Source organism: Fundulus heteroclitus, unplaced genomic scaffold, assembly GCF_011125445.2.
Source record: "Fundulus heteroclitus isolate FHET01 unplaced genomic scaffold, MU-UCD_Fhet_4.1 scaffold_660, whole genome shotgun sequence".
NCBI lineage: Eukaryota > Metazoa > Chordata > Actinopteri > Cyprinodontiformes > Fundulidae > Fundulus > Fundulus heteroclitus.
In genome coordinates this window covers 29,433-50,215 of record NW_023397100.1, presented here as the reverse complement: position 1 = coordinate 50,215, position 20,783 = coordinate 29,433, and the positions used below count along the sequence as shown (strand labels likewise).

Below are 20,783 nucleotides of genomic sequence, written 5' to 3'. Positions count from 1 at the left end.
TTTTTTCAAATTCTTCAAATCTGATTTCAATGTTTTCTGCATCTTCTGCTCAATCATTCTGCAGATTAGCATTCTCACTCGCTGTTACGCAGGAACAGCTTTTTCTAGTTTCTTTCAATTTTCCTGGTAGAACGTGAAGATTTTTACCTTCGGTTTTCTTCAGCCTTAAGTCTCTAAGCTTTGGCTGAAAGGAGGCGTTTTCTCCCCTGAAACCTTTATGGGGTTTAGAAGCTCGAGGAGTTGAAGGATTTTACCTTTTTTAATGACTATTAGAAAATAAACGAAACATCAGCAGCAGCTCAACCAGCAGGGCCAAACGGTTCAGTCTGAGGTCCAGTTTCTGTGCAGAATGGAGTCGTCTGCTGCTTCATCGCCAAGAGCAAGAAATGCACACATGTTCAGCAATATAGAGATTAAAAAACATCTTTTATTTGGTTTGAATAAAAATATTTCCCTTCAAACATGGAGCGCTGTGCAGCAGGAGTGTGGAGCTTCATCTTCAGGGTTCCTCGGCTTGATCTCCACGGAGGCGGCTGGGTTCTCCGGCCTGCGGACGCATCAGAAGGTCAGCTGCTTGATGACACAACAGTAAATGTGAAGCTAACTGGAGCAACAAAAACTATTTCATTAGATGGAAACCATTAGTGTCTGAGCTGCTGGGATCAAAGAGGCCAAAGATCCAGATTCTGTCAGAAGCTGCATGTTCTCTGTAGATCATATAACATTTTAACCTTGAGGCTGAGCAGTCAGAGCCATTAAATGGTTAAAGTCCTGATGATCCAGCAGAAGGTTCTGTCCAGCAGGACCAGTTTTCCTCCCGCTGCTCTCCTTAAATAAGGGATACCACAGGGCTCCATGTTAGGTCCTGTTTTATTTTCATTTTTATGTGGATGATCTTCAGGTTTATCTTTAAATCCAGTCAGCAGAGAGCGTCTGGATAAAGCTGGACTTAATTTAAATTAAGACGGAGGAGATTTAATCTGGTAACTCTGCTGACAGGACGGAGCGGCGCTGTTGGACCTCTGGAGTCTTCATCATCTGAGGAGGATCTTCCTCATCATGTCCTTCAGAGGGTTTTTCACGCTTCAGTATTTCTGCATCTCTCTCTATAGTGGGATGTAGAGAGCGACCGATACGGGATTTAAAGGCCGATACGATTATTCTGCCATCGGTCTAACCATACCTGATATGTGCTGATGTTTTTTTTTTTTTAAGCATAAATTGTTTTTTCCTCCATTTTCATCAGAAAATGACACAATGGTAACAAATGCAGCATTTAAACCAGCTAATATTAACAATCAGCTTCAATTTGAAAGTTAAAGCAAAAAAAAAAATTTCATCATGACTCTTTTTTGCTCGGACTTAATGAACGAGTCTCAGCGAGAGAAGATCTTTAGTTCAGTGGAGAGGATTATTATTATTTTCTACAGGCAGCGTTACTACACTGCTCCCCAAGGCTGATGGGTTAAAAGCAGAGAACAAATTTCGTTGTAATGTATGTTTCAATGCATGTTTCAATAACAATAAAGATGATATTACTATTACTATTTTAGCATTTAATCAGAAAATGCACAGCCAGCAAGGAAGCCGTTCTTCTTGACCTTCTGTCGCGCTTTTACTTCTATCTGCCAGCATCTACTTTCCCCTAGTAATTGTTTTATTGTTCAATAAATGAATAAATGTACGCCTTATTCATAATTACGCAATAACAAGGAATTATTGTTCAACTTAAAATGGTAACTGTATTGTTATTGGTCTACGCACGTTAGATCATTGTTACATTAAAAATCAAACAATAAACCAAAAGATGTTAGTAGGTGTTTACTTTAGTCTTTCTGACAGTTTTCTACAGGCAGCGTTACTACAACAGTAGAATAAAACCCTGAAATTATGGCTTTTAGTGTCATTGCCTACATACACAGTCTCATTCACTCGTTCCCACCATAGTGCCCCTTCATTTTCTAAACAACACAAATATTTCATTTCCCGTGTTGCGGCTCTCCGTGTGCGCATATTCTATATCACGGAGGGCCGCAATCTGCAAAAAGTGCCAGGGCCATTATTTCGTCCCCTCTCCAGATCTTTTCTTTGATAGAAAACTATTGTCTTCAAAAGCTGAACATGATTTAATAAAAGCCCTTTTTTCAGCTGTGCGCCAGAAATGATTTAAAGCTGAAACAAAATCACCACATGAAAGCACATTAAAACATTGATTAGGTGATTAAATCTATTGAAAGGATGGACGTAGTCACCTCGGAAGAGAAAAGCGTGAATCCTCTGGGTCTGATCTGAGGGTCCAAAAAGCTCCAGAAGCCACAGGAGAAGCGCAGCTTTGGAGCGGAGACAGCAGCTTTAAAGCCCGACCAGTTTTAGGCTCCAGTCCCGAATCATGTGGCTGGATTCGGGGCTGGAGCGGGTCCCACACCGCCATAAGTGAGCACACCTCCTAGATCCACCCGGCTTGAGGAAGAGAGATGGTCCGTCGCCATTAAAAAGAAAAAAGAGCCAGATGTTACAAGTTCAGGCTTCACAGCAGGTGTCTCCCTCAGATCGCCACATAAATTAGCCAAAATGTAATTTATAATCCCAGAACAGTCGGTGAGAACAAAGGTTTTCTTGGTGAACTAAAAATCTCAAAGGAGAGGAGAAGAAGGGCGAAACTCCCCGATGTCCTCCTGATTTCCTCATTGTAGGAGAAAAAGTTTCACCAAAACAGGCTCCGTTAGTCAAGGAGGTAAAGACGCCATGTGTTAAATGGAGACATTGTTGACACAAACCACTGAATACTTATTACAAAAAAAAAAAAAAAAAAAAACTGCGACAATAAATCCAGGAAGTGGCCGAGTTTAGAAAACGATCCTGTCAGACAGACGGAGAGAAACAGAATGAAATGCGCATGCGCCGTCAGAAAGGACACGTGACTCGCAGGTCTCTGATACAGGTGAGAAAGCAATTCATTAAAAAAAACAGAAGTAATTTTAGATTTAACAGGTAGATTGTAAGCGTAGTGGTTTATTTATCGGGTCGTTGGTGTATTTGTGCTTCTCTTCGGGACGCCGGAGAGGACGCAGCGGCTGGGAGCGGCTGGCAGGAAAGCCAGACAGGCCGCTGGGTGTGTGTGGCATTCATATGCTGCACATGAAGTCACCTCCCCTTTCGGCTTTCTCAGCGGGGAGGAGACATAGAAGCCTAACCCGTCGGCTACATGAGCAAGACAACGGTTCATGAGCAAGACAACGGTTCATGAGCAAGACAACGGTTCATGAGCAAGACAACGGTTCATGAGCAAGACAACGGCTTTGGCTTTCTCAACGGGGAGGAGACATGGAAATCAAAGAGGAGGAGCCATCGCAGATCTGATGTTATATGAAGGCACCCAGCAGCCTGAGCCAGAAACTTCTTTGTCTCCATCCAAGTTCAAGTTAAGATTAATAAAGGGACAGACTTCTGCTATTGCTGAGGATCTGGACCTCAACAAACTATGGACGGAGACAGAACAAGCAGCAACGCTTCTGCACTCCACCATTCCCTTGTCAGCATCGCAGGCTCTTGGTTCCGAGCCTCGGTGACCTACGAGCAGCAACTCGGCATCGTGCTTCAGGTGCACCTGTCAATCGCAGGCTCTTGGTTCCGATTCTCGGTGACCTACCAGCAGAAACGCGGAGTCGGGCTCCAGGCGCACTTTCAAATAGCAGGCTCTTGGTTCCGAGCAGCTCTGACCTACCAGCGCCCTCAGGCTTCAGGTGCGCTATCCCGGAGTACGTGGGTGCGACATGAACCTCTCCGCCCCCCTTCAGAAAGCGCATCTGAAGCCGAGGTCTGAAGCTTCAGATGACGCCAAGCCCGAGACCGAACATCGGGCTTTCAGATGTTCGGGGAGGAAGTCGAAGGGGAGGAGACATAGAAAAACCAAACCCGTTGGCTTTCTCAAAAACCTCTAGCTTTTCTGCCAGGCGCTCCCAGCTGCTGCGTCCTCTCCGGCGCCCCGAAGAGAAGCACAAATACACAATCCCGTTAAATGAAGGCATCCAGCAGCCTGAACCAGAAACGTATCTGTCTCCATCCATACAGGTTCAAGTTAACAATATTAAAGGGATAGACTTTTGCTATTGCTGAGGATCTGGACCTAAGCAAACTATGGACGGAGACAGAACAAGCAGCAACGCTTCTGCACTCCACCATTCCCTCGTCATCATCGCAGGCTCCTGCTCAGAGCTGAGCTGACCTACCAGCAGCAAGTCGGCATCGGGCTCCAGGTGCGCTTTCCCGGAGTACTTGGGTGCTACATCAACCTCTCCGCCCTCATCGTGTTCGTCTGGAGATACTTTCACCAGAGAGGAGCAAGACGGCGTCTGGACGCGTGAGGACAGAGACGCACGGGAAGCGCAGCGGGGCCGCAGCCGCCTGGGGGTCCTGCTGAGGGTCCGGCTCAACGTGAGCCAGGACGACGTGCTCTTCGCCCTGAAGGCCGACTGATGAAGAGGAGGAGGCTCGCCGTGAGCACAGATTTAAATCTTTTAGATGTTGTGGGACACTCTGACGTCTCTAGGTCTACCAAAGTTTTGCTGCTCTCCATGCTTTTTGCTTTTTCATGTATTAAATCTAATAAAATCATCTTTATATACAAAAGTTTTTTAGAATTTTTATTTTGACCTCAATTCAAGATTTTTACCTTGGTTTTCTTCAGCCTTAAATCTCTAAGCTTTGGCTGAAAGGAGGCGTTTTCTCCCCTGAAACCTTTATGGGGTTTAGAAGCTTGAGGAGTTGAAGGATTTTACCTTTTTAATGACTTTATTAGAAAATAAACAAATTATCAGCAGCAGCTCAACCAGCAGGGCCAAGCGGTTCAGTCTGAGGTCCAGTTTCTGTGCAGAATGGAGTCGTCTGCTGCTTCATCGCCAAGAGCAAGAAATGCACACATGTCCAGCAATATAGAGATTAAAAAACATCTTTTATTTGGTTTGAATAAAAATATTTCCCTTCAAACATGGAGCGCTTTGCAGCAGGAGTGTGGAGCTTCATCTTCAGGGTTCCTCGGCTTCATCTCCACGGAGGCGGCTGGGTTCTCCGGCAGCAAGTCGGCATCGGGATTCAGATGCACTTGTCAATAGCAGGCTCTTGTTACGAACCTGAAATGAAAATGAAATGAAATGAAATGAAATGAAATTTATTCGAACATGATACAAATATAAAAATAAAATAGTGCACAGTAACATGAAGTGCATAAGAAAGAAGAGAAAATACAGATTTTTTGTTTCAGTTAACATATCATGCTCAAAATGGGGTAGGAAGAAGTGAGAACTTATAAACTCCTACCCCTAAACACTTGAGACTTTAGAGTCCTACTGTCATTAAAAAAAAAAAAATCAAAATCAAAGTGGCAGTTAGAAGTAACAGTTACTAATATTTACCTATACATTTTCCCATTTTATGCTAGTTTATCTTTCTAAACACCAAGTTATTATCTTCAATACACACCTTATTGCTTTCTGTCCCCATGTGTATATCTATTGAAAATTACCTCTTTGTACCTTCTTTTGAATTGTGTTAAACTATTGCTTTGTTTTAAATCTTCATGTAACTTATTCCATAACTTTACACCTTTAATTGAAATACAGAAGCTTTTCCTTGTTGTTCTAAAATTGCGGATCTTGAAGATTGAGTGACCCCTTAAGTTATACCCCCCTTCTCTTTCAGAAAATGTGCTCTGTATGTGCTCAGGTAACAACTTTTTTGATACCTTGAACATAAATTGAGCCATTTTAAATTCTACAAGCTCGTCAAATTTGAGAATTCTGGATATTATGAAGAGCGGGTTTGTATGCTCATAATAACCGACATTATGGATGATTCTAATGGCTCGTTTCTGTAGGACGGTTACCGGATGTAAAGAGCTCTTGTAATTAACTCCCCACACTTCACAGCAATATGATAAATATGGTAAAATCAGAGAGTTATATAGAGTATGAAGTGATTTAGCATTCAATACATGTCTAGCTCTAGCCAATATGGATATACTTCTACTGAGTTTACTCTGTAAATGTTGAATATGAGGTTTCCAACTGATTTTGTCATCTATTATTAAACCGAGGAACTTATTAGCAAAAACCCTTTCTAGAGTTACGTCCTCTATTTGAACTTGAATTTCAATATTTTTATAACAGTTCCCAAAGACCATGAATTTCGTCTTGTCCAAATTTAGAGATAATTTGTTATGGTCAAACCATATCTTTAACTTACTAATCTCTGAAGTGACTGTTGAGAGAAGATGCTCTAAATTATCTCCTGAGGCTAGAATATTTGTGTCTGCCGAGGAGCAAGGAGCAAGCCGACGGCTTCCTTGCTCCTCGGCGGAGGAAGCCGTCGGCTTGCTCAGCTGAGCAAGCCGAGCATCATCTTGAGAGAAGATGCTCTAAATTATCTCCTGAGGCTAGAATATTTCCTCGCCGTCGGCTTGCTCAGCTGAGCAAGCCGACGGCTTCCTCCGCCGAGGAGGAGCAAGGAAGCGACGGCCTTTTCTAGTTATTATTATTATTCCGTCGGCGTGTAACTGCTCCCACATACTTCAACCAATTTCAACAATTTTGGTGTCAAAACGTTCGGCTCGTTCCCGGCATGCCTGCTATGACTCATGGTTATGCTAACGTTTATACTTTTTAAAATATTCCACTTTTTGTGCAATTGTTTTGGCTGTTCCCATTGAAATCAATGCAAATTGCTTCAAATTGCTTCAAATTCTTCAAATTCTTCACATTCTTCCTATACTTCCAATTCTTCTAATTGTTCTTAATCTTCAAATTTTTAAAATTTTTCAAATTCATTCACATTTCTTTCAAATTTGCAAATTTCTTCAAATTTTTCAAATTCCTTCAAATTTTTCAGAGCCAGTCAGAGCCATTAAATGGTTAAAGTCCTGATGATCCAGCAGAAGGTTCTGTCCAGCAGGACCAGTTTTCCTCCCGCTGCTCTCCTTAAATAAGGGATACCACAGGGCTCCATGTTAGGTCCTGTTTTATTTTCATTTTTATGTGGATGATCTTCAGGTTTATCTTTAAATCCAGTCAGCAGAGAGCGTCTGGATAAAGCTGGACTTAATTTAAATTAAGACGGAGGAGATTTAATCTGGTAACTCTGCTGACAGGACGGAGCGGCGCTGTTGGACCTCTGGAGTCTTCATCATCTGAGGAGGATCTTCCTCATCATGTCCTTCAGAGGGTTTTTCACGCTTCAGTATTTCTGCATCTCTCTCTATAGTGGGATGTAGAGAGCGACCGATACGGGATTTCAAGGCCGATACGATTATTCTGACATCGGTCTAACCATACCTGATATGTGCTGATGGTTTGGGTTTTTTTTTAAGCATATATTGTTTTTTCCTCCATTTTCATCAGAAAATGACACAATGGTAACAAATGCAGCATTTAAACCAGCTAATATTAACAATCAGCTTCAATTTGAAAGTTAAAGCAAAAAAAAAATTTCATCATGACTCTTTTTTGCTCGGACTTAATGAACGAGTCTCAGCGAGAGAAGATCTTTAGTTCAGTGGAGAGGATTATTATTATTTTCTGCAGGCAGCGTTACTACACTGCTCCCCAAGGCTGATGGGTTAAAAGCAGACAGATTTTGTTGTAATGTATGTTTCAATGTATGTTTCAATGTATGTTTCAATAACAATAAAGATGATATTACTATTACTATTTTAGCATTTAATCAGAAAATGCACAGCCAGCAAGGAAGCCGTTCTTCTTGACCTTCTATCGCGCTTTTACTTCTATCTGCCAGCATCTACTTTCCCCTAGTAATTGTTTTATTGTTCAATAAATGAATAAATGTACGCCTTATTCATAATATAATTACACAATAACAAGGAATTATTGTTCAACTTAAAATGGTAACTGTACTGTTATTGGCCTACGCATGTTAGATCATTAGTTACATTAAAAATCAAACAATAAACCAAAAGATGTTAGTAGGTGTTTACTTTAGTCTTTCTGACAGTTTTCTACAGGCAGCGTTACTACAACAGTAGAATAAAACCCTGAAATTATGGCTTTTAGTGTCATTGCCTACATACACAGTCTCATTCACTCGTTCCCACCATAGTGCCCCTTCATTTTCTAAACAACACAAATATTTCATTTCCCGTGTTGCGGCTCTCCGTGTGCGCATATTCTATATCACGGAGGGCCGCAATCTGCAAAAAGTGCCAGGGCCATTATTTCGTCCCCTCTCCAGATCTTTTCTTTGATAGAAAACTATTTTCTTCAAAAGCTGAACATGATTTAATAAAAGCCTTTTTTCAGCTGTGCGCCAGAAATGATTTAAAGCTGAAACAAAATCACCACATGAAAGCACATTAAAACATTGATTAGGTGATTAAATCTATTGAAAGGATGGACGTAGTCACCTCGGAAGAGAAAAGCGTGAATCCTCTGGGTCTGATCTGAGGGTCCAAAAAGCTCCAGAAGCCACAGGAGAAGCGCAGCTTTGGAGCGGAGACAGCAGCTTTAAAGCCCGACCAGTTTTAGGCTCCAGTCCCGAATCATGTGGCTGGATTCGGGGCTGGAGCGGGTCCCACACCGCCATAAGTGAGCACACCTCCTAGATCCACCCGGCTTGAGGAAGAGAGATGGTCCGTCGCCATTAAAAAGAAAAAAGAGCCAGATGTTACAAGTTCAGGCTTCACAGCAGGTGCCTCCCTCAGATCGCCACATAAATTAGCCAAAATGTAATTTATAATCCCAGAACAGTCGGTGAGAACAAAGGTTTTCTTGGTGAACTAAAAATCTCAAAGGAGAGGAGAAGAAGGGCGAAACTCCCCGATGTCCTCCTGATTTCCTCATTGTAGGAGAAAAAGTTTCACCAAAACAGGCTCCGTTAGTCAAGGAGGTAAAGACGCCATGTGTTAAATGGAGACATTGTTGACACAAACCACTGAATACTTATTACAAAAAAACAAAAAAAAACTGCGACAATAAATCCAGGAAGTGGCCGAGTTTAGAAAACGATCCTGTCAGACAGACGGAGAGAAACAGAATGAAATGCGCATGCGCCGTCAGAAAGGACACGTGACTCGCAGGTCTCTGATACAGGTGAGAAAGCAATTCATTAAAAAAAACAGAAGTAATTTTAGATTTAACAGGTAGATTGTAAGCGTGGTGGTTTATTTATCGGGTCGTTGGTGTATTTGTGCTTCTCTTCGGGACGCCGGAGAGGACGCAGCGGCTGGGAGCGGCTGGCAGGAAAGCCAGAGAGGCCGCTGGGTGTGTGTGGCATTCATGTGCTGCACATGAAGTCACCTCCCCTTTCGGCTTTCTCAGCGGGGAGGAGACATAGAAGCCTAACCCGTCGGCTACATGAGCAAGACAACGGTTCATGAGCAAGACAACGGTTCATGAGCAAGACAACGGTTCATGAGCAAGACAACGGCTTTGGCTTTCTCAACGGGGAGGAGACATGGAAATCAAAGAGGAGGAGCCATCGCAGATCTGATGTTATATGAAGGCACCCAGCAGCCTGAGCCAGAAACTTCTTTGTCTCCATCCAAGTTCAAGTTAAGATTAATAAAGGGATAGACTTCTGCTATTGCTGAGGATCTGGACCTCAACAAACTATGGACGGAGACAGAACAAGCAGCAACGCTTCTGCACTCCACCATTCCCTTGTCAGCATCGCAGGCTCTTGGTTCCGAGCCTCGGTGACCTACGAGCAGCAACTCGGCATCGTGCTTCAGGTGCACCTGTCAATCGCAGGCTCTTGGTTCCGATTCTCGGTGACCTACCAGCAGAAACGCGGAGTCGGGCTCCAGGTGCACTTTCAAATAGCAGGCTCTTGGTTCCGAGCAGCTCTGACCTACCAGCGCCCTCAGGCTTCAGGTGCGCTATCCCGGAGTACGTGGGTGCGACATGAACCTCTCCGCCCCCCTTCAGAAAGCGCATCTGAAGCCGAGGTCTGAAGCTTCAGATGACGCCAAGCCCGAGACCGAACATCGGGCTTTCAGATGTTCGGGGAGGAAGTCGAAGGGGAGGAGACATAGAAAAACCAAACCCGTTGGCTTTCTCAAAAACCTCTAGCTTTTCTGCCAGGCGCTCCCAGCTGCTGCGTCCTCTCCGGCGCCCCGAAGAGAAGCACAAATACACAATCCCGTTAAATGAAGGCATCCAGCAGCCTGAACCAGAAACGTATCTGTCTCCATCCATACAGGTTCAAGTTAACAATATTAAAGGGATAGACTTTTGCTATTGCTGAGGATCTGGACCTCAACAAACTATGGACGGAGACAGAACAAGCAGCAACGCTTCTGCACTCCACCATTCCCTCGTCATCATTGCAGGCTCCTGCTCAGAGCTGAGCTGACCTACCAGCAGCAACGCGGCCTCATGCTCCAGGTGCGCTTTCCCGGAGTACTTGGGTGCGACATCAACCTCTCCGCCCTCATCGTGTTCGTCTGGAGATACTTTCACCAGAGATGAGCAAGACGGCGTCTGGACGCATGAGGACAGAGTGGGAAACATGCGCACGGGAAGCGCAGCGGGGCCGCAGCCGCCTGGGGGTCCTGCTGAGGGTCCGGCTCAACGTGAGCCAGGACGACGTGCTCTTCGCCCTGAAGGCCGACTGATGAAGAGGAGGAGGCTCGCCGTGAGCGCAGATTTAAATCTTTTAGATGTTGTGGGACACTCTGACGTCTCTAGGTCTACCAAAGTTTTGCTGCTCTCCATGCTTTTTGCTTTTTCATGTATTAAATCTAATAAAATCATCTTTATATACAAAAGTTTTTTAGAATTTTTATTTTGACCTCAATTCAAGATTTTTACCTTGGTTTTCTTCAGCCTTAAATTTCTAAGCTTTGGCTGAAAGGAGGCGTTTTCTCCCCTGAAACCTTTATGGGGTTTAGAAGCTTGAGGAGTTGAAGGATTTTACCTTTTTAATGACTTTATTAGAAAATAAACAAATTATCAGCAGCAGCTCAACCAGCAGGGCCAAGCGATTCAGTCTGAGGTCCAGTTTCTGTGCAGAATGGAGTCGTCTGCTGCTTCATCACCAAGAGCAAGAAATGCACACATGTCCAGCAATATAGAGATTAAAAAACATCTTTTATTTGGTTTGAATAAAAATATTTCCCTTCAAACATGGAGCGCTGTGCAGCAGGAGTGTGGAGCTTCATCTTCAGGGTTCCTCGGCTTGATCTCCACGGAGGCGGCTGGGTTCTCCGGCCTGCGGACGCATCAGAAGGTCAGCTGCTTGATGACACAACAGTAAATGTGAAGCTAACTGGAGCAACAGAAACTATTTCATTAGATGGAAACCATTAGTGTCTGAGCTGCTGGGATCAAAGAGGCCAAAGATCCAGATTCTGTCAGAAGCTGCATGTTCTCTGTAGATCATATAACATTTTAACCTTGAGGCTGAGCAGTCAGAGCCATTAAATGGTTAAAGTCCTGATGATCCAGCAGAAGGTTCTGTCCAGCAGGACCAGTTTTCCTCCTGCTGCTCTCCTTAAATAAGGGATACCACAGGGCTCCATGTTAGGTCCTGTTTTATTTTCATTTTTATGTGGATGATCTTCAGGTTTATCTTTAAATCCAGTCAGCAGAGAGCGTCTGGATAAAGCTGGACTTAATTTAAATTAAGACGGAGGAGATTTATTCTGGTAACTCTGCTGACAGGACGGAGCGGCGCTGTTGGACCTCTGGAGTCTTCATCATCTGAGGAGGATCTTCCTCATCATGTCCTTCAGAGGGTTTTTCATGCTTCAGTATTTCTGCATCTCTCTCTATAGTGGGATGTAGAGAGCGACCGATACGGGATTTAAAGGCCGATACGATTATTCTGACATCGGTCTAACCATACCTGATATGTGCTGATGGTTTTTTTTTTTTAAACATATATTGTTTTTTCCTCCATTTTCATCAGAAAATGACACAATGGTAACAAATGCAGCATTTAAACCAGCTAATATTAACAATCAGCTTCAATTTGAAAGTTAAAGCAAAAAAAAAAATTTCATCATGACTCTTTTTTGCTCGGACTTAATGAACGAGTCTCAGCGAGAGAAGATCTTTAGTTCAGTGGAGAGGATTATTATTATTTTCTACAGGCAGCATTACTACACTGCTCCCCAAGGCTGATGGGTTAAAAGCAGAGAACAAATTTCGTTGTAATGTATGTTTCAATGCATGTTTCAATAACAATAAAGATGATATTACTATTACTATTTTAGCATTTAATCAGAAAATGCACAGCCAGCAAGGAAGCCGTTCTTCTTGACCTTCTATCGCGCCTTTACTTCTATCTGCCAGCATCTACTTTCCCCTAGTAATTGTTTTATTGTTAAATAAATGAATAAATGTACGCCTTATTCATAATTACGCAATAACAAGGAATTATTGTTCAACTTAAAATGGTAACTGTATTGTTATTGGTCTACGCACGTTAGATCATTGTTACATTAAAAATCAAACAATAAACCAAAAGATGTTAGTAGGTGTTTACTTTAGTCTTTCTGACAGTTTTCTACAGGCAGCGTTACTACAACAGTAGAATAAAACCCTGAAATTATGGCTTTTAGTGTCATTGCCTACATACACAGTCTCATTCACTCGTTCCCACCATAGTGCCCCTTCATTTTCTAAACAACACAAATATTTCATTTCCCGTGTTGCGGCTCTCCGTGTGCGCATATTCTATATCACGGAGGGCCGCAATCTGCAAAAAGTGCCAGGGCCATTATTTCGTCCCCTCTCCAGATCTTTTCTTTGATAGAAAACTATTGTCTTGAAAAGCTGAACATGATTTATTAAAAGCATTTTTTCAGCTGTGCGCCAGAAATGATTTAAAGCTGAAACAAAATCACCACATGAAAGCACATTAAAACATTGATTAGGTGATTAAATCTATTGAAAGGATGGACGTAGTCACCTCGGAAGAGAAAAGCGTGAATCCTCTGGGTCTGATCTGAGGGTCCAAAAAGCTCCAGAAGCCACAGGAGAAGCGCAGCTTTGGAGCGGAGACAGCAGCTTTAAAGCCCGACCAGTTTTAGGCTCCAGTCCCGAATCATGTGGCTGGATTCGGGGCTGGAGCGGGTCCCACACCGCCATAAGTGAGCACACCTCCTAGATCCACCCGGCTTGAGGAAGAGAGATGGTCCGTCGCCATTAAAAAGAAAAAAGAGCCAGATGTTACAAGTTCAGGCTTCACAGCAGGTGTCTCCCTCAGATCGCCACATAAATTAGCCAAAATGTAATTTATAATCCCAGAACAGTCGGTGAGAACAAAGGTTTTCTTGGTGAACTAAAAATCTCAAAGGAGAGGAGAAGAAGGGCGAAACTCCCCGATGTCCTCCTGATTTCCTCATTGTAGGAGAAAAAGTTTCACCAAAACAGGCTCCGTTAGTCAAGGAGGTAAAGACGCCATGTGTTAAATGGAGACATTGTTGACACAAACCACTGAATACTTATTACAAAAAAAAAAAAAAAAAAACTGCGACAATAAATCCAGGAAGTGGCCGAGTTTAGAAAACGATCCTGTCAGACAGACGGAGAGAAACAGAATGAAATGCGCATGCGCCGTCAGAAAGGACACGTGACTCGCAGGTCTCTGATACAGGTGAGAAAGCAATTCATTAAAAAAAACAGAAGTAATTTTAGATTTAACAGGTAGATTGTAAGCGTAGTGGTTTATTTATCGGGTCGTTGGTGTATTTGTGCTTCTCTTCGGGACGCCGGAGAGGACGCAGCGGCTGGGAGCGGCTGGCAGGAAAGCCAGAGAGGCCGCTGGGTGTGTGTGGCATTCATATGCTGCACATCCACTTCCTGTCCTGTCGCCGTCGGCGCAGCTCAGCTGGTAGACGGCCGCCTTTGCACTCAGAGGTTGCATGTTCGACTCCCGCTTGTTTCAAGATCCAGACTTTTTCACCACAGCAAAGTCGCCGCCGCCGTTTCCACCACCGAGCAGTCCACAGGAGCTCAGCGTCAGCGGCGTCTGCATCCACCACGGTGTCCATGCGCACGAGAGGGAGGCAGCCTGGAACAAGGCGGCTTGTTGTAGACGGCTACAGGACCGTCTGCCTGGCCGCTTCCCTCCGTTCTCCGTTCTCACCGCTGTCACACTCTGATCGCAGAGGTTAACATTGAGCCATCCAGCAGCCTCAACCAGCAACTTCTTCACCCGCACTTCTCCAGGCGCAGATTAAGAATATTAAAGGTAAGACATGTGCAGCTGCTGAGGAGACAGGACGGAGACAGAAATCCCTCATCAACATCGCAGGCTCTTGGTTCCGAGCTGCGCTGACCTACGAGCTACGAGCAGCAACGCGGCCTCAGGCTCCAGGTGCGCTTTCCCGGAGTACTTCGGTGCCATCATCGAGTTCGACCTCGGGCTTCATAAAAGTTGAAGAGGAGGAGCCATAAAGGTAAAATAGGAGGAGCCATCACAGATCTGATGTTAAAATGAAGGCATCCTGAACCAGAAACTTCTTTGTCTCCATCCAAGTTCAAGTTAAGATTAATAAAGGTAGATAGACTTCTGCTATTGCTGAGGATCTGGACCTCAACAAACTATGGACGGAGACAGAACAAGCAGCAACGATTCTGCACTCAACCATCCATCGTCAACATCGCAGGTCTGGTCGGAGCATAGTGACCTACGGGCGGCAAAGTGGTTGCTGAGGCTTCATATGCACCTACAATGCAGGTCTGGGGTTCCGAGCATCGTTAGACCTCCGCGGCAACTGGCATGGCTATATGCACTTGTCAATCGCAGGCTCTTGGTTCCGAGCCTCGTTGACCTACCAGCGGCAACGCAGCATCGTGCTTCAGATGCACGTGTCAATAGCAGGCTCTTGGCTGCCTCCTTCTCGTGCGCATGGACATCGTGGTGGATGCAGACGCCGCTGACGCTGAGCTCCTGTGAGGCTGGAGAGGTGAGGACTGCTTGGTGGTGGAAACGGCGGCGGCGGCGGGGGACTTGGCTGTGGTGAAAAAGTCTGGATCTTAAAACAGCAGCATGAAGTGCGAAGGCGGGAGTCGAACATGCAACCTCTGAGCGCAGAGCCGGCCCGTCTACCAGCTGAGCTGCGCCGACGACAGGACAGAACATGAAGTGGATGTGCAGCATATGAATGCCACACACACCCAGCGGCCTCTCTGGCTTTCCTGCCAGCCGCTCCCAGCTGCTGCGTCCTCTCCGGCGCCCCGAAGAGAAGCACAAATAAATGAACAGGTAGATTGTAAGCGTAGTGGTTTATTTAGAGAAGCAGAAATACACCAATGACCCGATAAAGGCAGGGAGGCAGCCGTCAGGCCAGCGCGTCTCCGCACAGCCTGGAACAAGGCGGCTGTAGACGGCTACAGGACCGTCTGCCTGGCCGCTTCCCTCCGTTCTCACCGCTGTCACACTCTGATCGCAGAGAATAACATTGAGCCATCCAGCAGCCTCGACCAGCAACTTCTTCACCCGCACTTCTCCAGGCGCAGATTAAGAATATTAAAGGTAAGACATGTGCAGCTGCTGAGGATCTGGACCTCAACAAACTATGGCCGGAGACAGAACAAGCAGCAACGCGGCCTCATGCTCCAGGTGCGCTTTCCCGGAGTACTTGGGTGCGACATCAACCTCTCCGCCCTCATCGTGTTCGTCTGGAGATACTTTCACCAGAGATGAGCAAGACGGCGTCTGGACGCATGAGGACAGAGTGGGAAACATGCGCACGGGAAGCGCAGCGGGGCCGCAGCCGCCTGGGGGTCCTGCTGAGGGTCCGGCTCAACGTGAGCCAGGACGACGTGCTCTTCGCCCTGAAGGCCGACTGATGAAGAGGAGGAGGCTCGCCGTGAGCGCAGATTTAAATCTTTTAGATGTTGTGGGACACTCTGACGTCTCTAGTCCTACCAAAGTTTTGCTGCTCTCCATGCTTTTTGCTTTTTCATGTATTAAATCTAATAAAATCATCTTTATATACAAAAGTTTTTCAGAATTTTTATTTTGACCTCAATTCAAGATTTTTTTTCATTGACTTTTTTGAAGACGATGTAAAACATTATGATCTCTTTCAATAGTTGTAATAATCACTTATTGTTTTCCTGTTTTTCTTTATTATTATTATTATTCCGTCGGCGTGTAACTGCTCCCACATACTTCAACCAATTTCAACAATTTTGGTGTCAAAACGTTCGGCTCGTTCCCGGCATGACTGCTCTGACTCATGGTTATGCTAACGTTTATACTTTTTAAAATATTCCACTTTTTGTGCAATTTTTTTGGCTGTTCCCATTGAAATCAATGCAAATTGCTTCAAATTCTTCAAATTCTTCACATTCTTCCTATACTTCCAATTCTTCTTAATCTTCAATTTTTTTTTAATTTTTCAAATGCATTCACATTTCTTTCAAATTTGCAAATTTCTTCAAATTTTTCAAATTCTTCAAATTTTCAAATTCCTTCAAATTTTTTCAAATTCTCCAAATTTCTTCACATTTTTTAAATTCTTCAAATTCCTTCAAATTCTTCTATTTCTTCCAATTCTTCAAATCCCTTCAAATTCTTAATTTTTTTTTAAATTCTTCAAATCTGATTTCAATGTTTTTTGCATCTTCTGCTCAATCATTCTGCAGATTAGCATTCTCACTCGCTGTTACACAGGAACAGCTTTTTCTAGTTATTATTATTATTATTATTATTATTATTATTATTCCGTCTGCGTCTAACTACTTCTGCATACTTCAACCAATTTCAACAATTTTGGTGTCAAAACGTTCGGTTCGTTCCCGGCATGCCTGCTATGACTCATGGTTATGCTAACTTTTTAAAATATTTCACTTTTTGTGCGATTTTTTTTGGCTGTTCCCATTGAAATCAATGCAAATTGCTTCAAATTCTTCACATTCTTCAAATTCTTCACATTCTTCCTATACTTCCAATTCTTCTAATTGTTCTTAATCTTCAAATTCATTGGTTTCCTTCAAATTTCTTCAAATTTTTCAAATTCCTTAAATTCTTTTCAAATTCTCCAAATTTCTTAAATTTTTTTAAATTCTTCACATTTTTTTCAAATTCTTCAAATCCCTTCAAATTCTTCATTTTTTTTTCAAATTCTTCAAATCTGATTTCAATGTTTTCTGCATCTTCTGCTCAATCATTCTGCAGAGTAGCATTCTCACTCGCTGTTACACAGGAACAGCTTTTTCTAGTTTCTTTCAATTTTCCTGGTAGAACGTGAAGATTTTTACCTTGGTTTTTTTCACCCTTAAATCTCTAAGCTTTGGCTGAAAGGAGGCGTTTTCTCCCCTGAAACCTTTATGGAGTTTAGAAGCTCGAGGAGTTGAAGGATTTTACCTTTTTTAATGACTTTATTAGAAAATAAAAAATTATCAGCAGCAGCTCAACCAGCAGGGCCAAGCGGTTCAGTCTGAGGTCCAGTTTCTGTGCAGAATGGAGTCGTCTGCTGCTTCATCGCCAAGAGCAAGAAATGCACACATGTCCAGCAATATAGAGATTAAAAAACATCTTTTATTTGGTTTGAATAAAAATATTTCCCTTCAAACATGGAGCGCTGTGCAGCAGGAGTGTGGAGCTTCATCTTCAGGGTTCCTCGGCTTCATCTCCACGGAGGCGGCTGGGTTCTCCGGCCTGCGGACGCATCAGAAGGTCAGCTGCTTGATGACACAACAGTAAATGTGAAGCTAACTGGAGCAACAAAAACTATTTCATTAGATGGAAACCATTAGTGTCTGAGCTGCTGGGATCAAAGAGGCCAAAGATCCAGATTCTGTCAGAAGCTGCATGTTCTCTCTAGATCATATAACATTTTAACCTTGAGGCTGAGCAGTCAGAGCCATTAAATGGTTAAAGTCCTGATGATCCAGCAGAAGGTTCTGTCCAGCAGGACCAGTTTTCCTCCCGCTGCTCTCCTTAAATAAGGGATACCACAGGGCTCCATGTTAGGTCCTGTTTTATTTTCATTTTTATGTGGATGATCTTCAGGTTTATCTTTAAATCCAGTCAGCAGAGAGCGTCTGGATAAAGCTGGACTTAATTTAAATTAAGACGGAGGAGATTTATTCTGGTAACTCTGCTGACAGGACGGAGCGGCGCTGTTGGACCTCTGGAGTCTTCATCATCTGAGGAGGATCTTCCTCATCATGTCCTTCAGAGGGTTTTTCATGCTTCAGTATTTCTGCATCTCTCTCTATAGTGGGATGTAGAGAGCGACCGATACGGGATTTAAAGGCCGATACGATTATTCTCACATCGGTCTAACCATACCTGATATGTGCTGATGGTTTTTTTTTTTAAGCATATATTGTTTTTTCCTCCATTTTCATCAGAAAATGACACAATGGTAACAAATGCAGCATTTAAACCAGCTAATATTAACAATCAGCTTCAATTTGAAAGTTAAAGCAAAAAAAAAAATTTCATCATGACTCTTTTTTGCTCGGACTTAATGAACGAGTCTCAGCGAGAGAAGATCTTTAGTTCAGTGGAGAGGATTATTATTATTTTCTACAGGCAGCATTACTACACTGCTCCCCAAGGCTGATGGGTTAAAAGCAGAGAACAAATTTCGTTGTAATGTATGTTTCAATGCATGTTTCAATAACAATAAAGATGATATTACTATTACTATTTTAGCATTTAATCAGAAAATGCACAGCCAGCAAGGAAGCCGTTCTTCTTGACCTTCTATCGCGCCTTTACTTCTATCTGCCAGCATCTACTTTCCCCTAGTAATTGTTTTATTGTTAAATAAATGAATAAATGTACGCCTTATTCATAATTACGCAATAACAAGGAATTATTGTTCAACTTAAAATGGTAACTGTATTGTTATTGGTCTACGCACGTTAGATCATTGTTACATTAAAAATCAAACAATAAACCAAAAGATGTTAGTAGGTGTTTACTTTAGTCTTTCTGACAGTTTTCTACAGGCAGCGTTACTACAACAGTAGAATAAAACCCTGAAATTATGGCTTTTAGTGTCATTGCCTACATACACAGTCTCGTTCACTCGTTCCCAACATAGTGCCCCTTCATTTTCTAAACAACACAAATATTTCATTTCCCGTGTTGCGGCTCTCCGTGTGCGCATATTCTATATCACGGAGGGCCGCAATCTGCAAAAAGTGCCAGGGCCATTATTTCGTCCCCTCTCCAGATCTTTTCTTTGATAGAAAACTATTGTCTTGAAAAGCTGAACATGATTTATTAAAAGCATTTTTTCAGCTGTGCGCCAGAAATGATTTAAAGCTGAAACAAAATCACCACATGAAAGCACATTAAAACATTGATTAGGTGATTAAATCTATTGAAAGGATGGACGTAGTCACCTCGGAAGAGAAAAGCGTGAATCCTCTGGGTCTGATCTGAGGGTCCAAAAAGCTCCAGAAGCCACAGGAGAAGCGCAGCTTTGGAGCGGAGACAGCAGCTTTAAAGCCCGACCAGTTTTAGGCTCCAGTCCCGAATCATGTGGCTGGATTCGGGGCTGGAGCGGGTCCCACACCGCCATAAGTGAGCACACCTCCTAGATCCACCCGGCTTGAGGAAGAGAGATGGTCCGTCGCCATTAAAAAGAAAAAAGAGCCAGATGTTACAAGTTCAGGCTTCACAGCAGGTGCCTCCCTCAGATCGCCACATAAATTAGCCAAAATGTAATTTATAATCCCAGAACAGTCGGTGAGAACAAAGGTTTTCTTGGTGAACTAAAAATCTCAAAGGAGAGGAGAAGAAGGGCGAAACTCCCCGATGTCCTCCTGATTTCCTCATTGTAGGAGAAAAAGTTTCACCAAAACAGGCTCCGTTAGTCAAGGAGGTAAAGACGCCATGTGTTAAATGGAGACATTGTTGACACAAACCACTGAATACTTATTACAAAAAAAAAACTGCGACAATAAATCCAGGAAGTGGCCGAGTTTAGGAAACGATCCTGTCAGACAGACGGAGAGAAACAGAATGAAATGCGCATGCGTCGTCAGAAAGCACACGTGACTGGCAGGTCTCTGATACAGGTGGGAAAGCAATTCATTAAAAAAAATTAGTTTTAATTAATTAATTTTAGATTTATGGAAATGTGTTTATTTAAAATATGCCGTTTATTTATCTAGATAAAGGGGATATTTATGTTTATTTAAGGTGAATTCGTTTTATAATTATGATAATTATCAAAGCACATGTTTTATAATCATTTGACCTTGACATTACTTTTTCCCTTTATTTTTTTTTTAATTCAAGCATCTATCATCCAAACGTCTAAGAAGCAGATTAACTGCATCGTAAAACATGTGATCAAGTAGCTAAATAAATGAAATGTAAAAATCCATGAGAAATATAAATTGTCTGTAAGCTCTTAAATGGACAGGTAGATTGTAAGCGTAGTGGTTTATTTATCGGGTCGTTGGTGTATTTGTGCTTCTCTTCGGGACGCCGGAGAGGACGCAGCAGCTGGGAGCGGCTGACAGGAAAGCCAGAGAGGCCGCTGGGTGTGTGGCATTCATATGCTGCACATGAAGTCACCTCCCCTTTCGGCTTTCTCAGCGGGGAGGAGACATAGAAGCCTAACCCGTCGGCTACATGAGCAAGACAACGGTTCATGAGCAAGACAACGGCTTTGGCTTTCTCAACGGGGAGGAGACATGGAAATCAAAGAGGAGGAGCCATCGCAGATCTGATGTTATATGAAGGCACCCAGCAGCCTGAGCCAGAAACTTCTTTGTCTCCATCCAAGTTCAAGTTAAGATTAATAAAGGGACAGACTTCTGCTATTGCTGAGGATCTGGACCTCAACA

At 43.2% G+C, this 20,783-nt stretch overlaps 3 long non-coding RNA genes across 3 annotated transcripts; all 3 read right to left on the bottom strand.

Moving 5' to 3' along the window:
* Positions 1-407: 407 nt before the first annotated feature.
* LOC118561549 lies at positions 408-2,878 on the bottom strand. The gene is made up of 2 exons (XR_004930124.1): positions 2,253-2,878; positions 408-547 (listed from the first exon to the last, which is right to left on the bottom strand). It is a non-coding gene; the product is annotated as an uncharacterized LOC118561549 (long non-coding RNA).
* An 8,199-nt stretch (positions 2,879-11,077) lies between these two features.
* On the bottom strand, positions 11,078-13,545 carry LOC118561548. The gene is made up of 2 exons (XR_004930123.1): positions 12,922-13,545; positions 11,078-11,217 (listed from the first exon to the last, which is right to left on the bottom strand). It is a non-coding gene; the product is annotated as an uncharacterized LOC118561548 (long non-coding RNA).
* A 3,940-nt stretch (positions 13,546-17,485) lies between these two features.
* Positions 17,486-19,944, bottom strand: LOC118561550. The gene is made up of 2 exons (XR_004930125.1): positions 19,329-19,944; positions 17,486-17,625 (listed from the first exon to the last, which is right to left on the bottom strand). It is a non-coding gene; the product is annotated as an uncharacterized LOC118561550 (long non-coding RNA).
* Between the last annotated feature and the right edge of the window lie 839 nt (positions 19,945-20,783).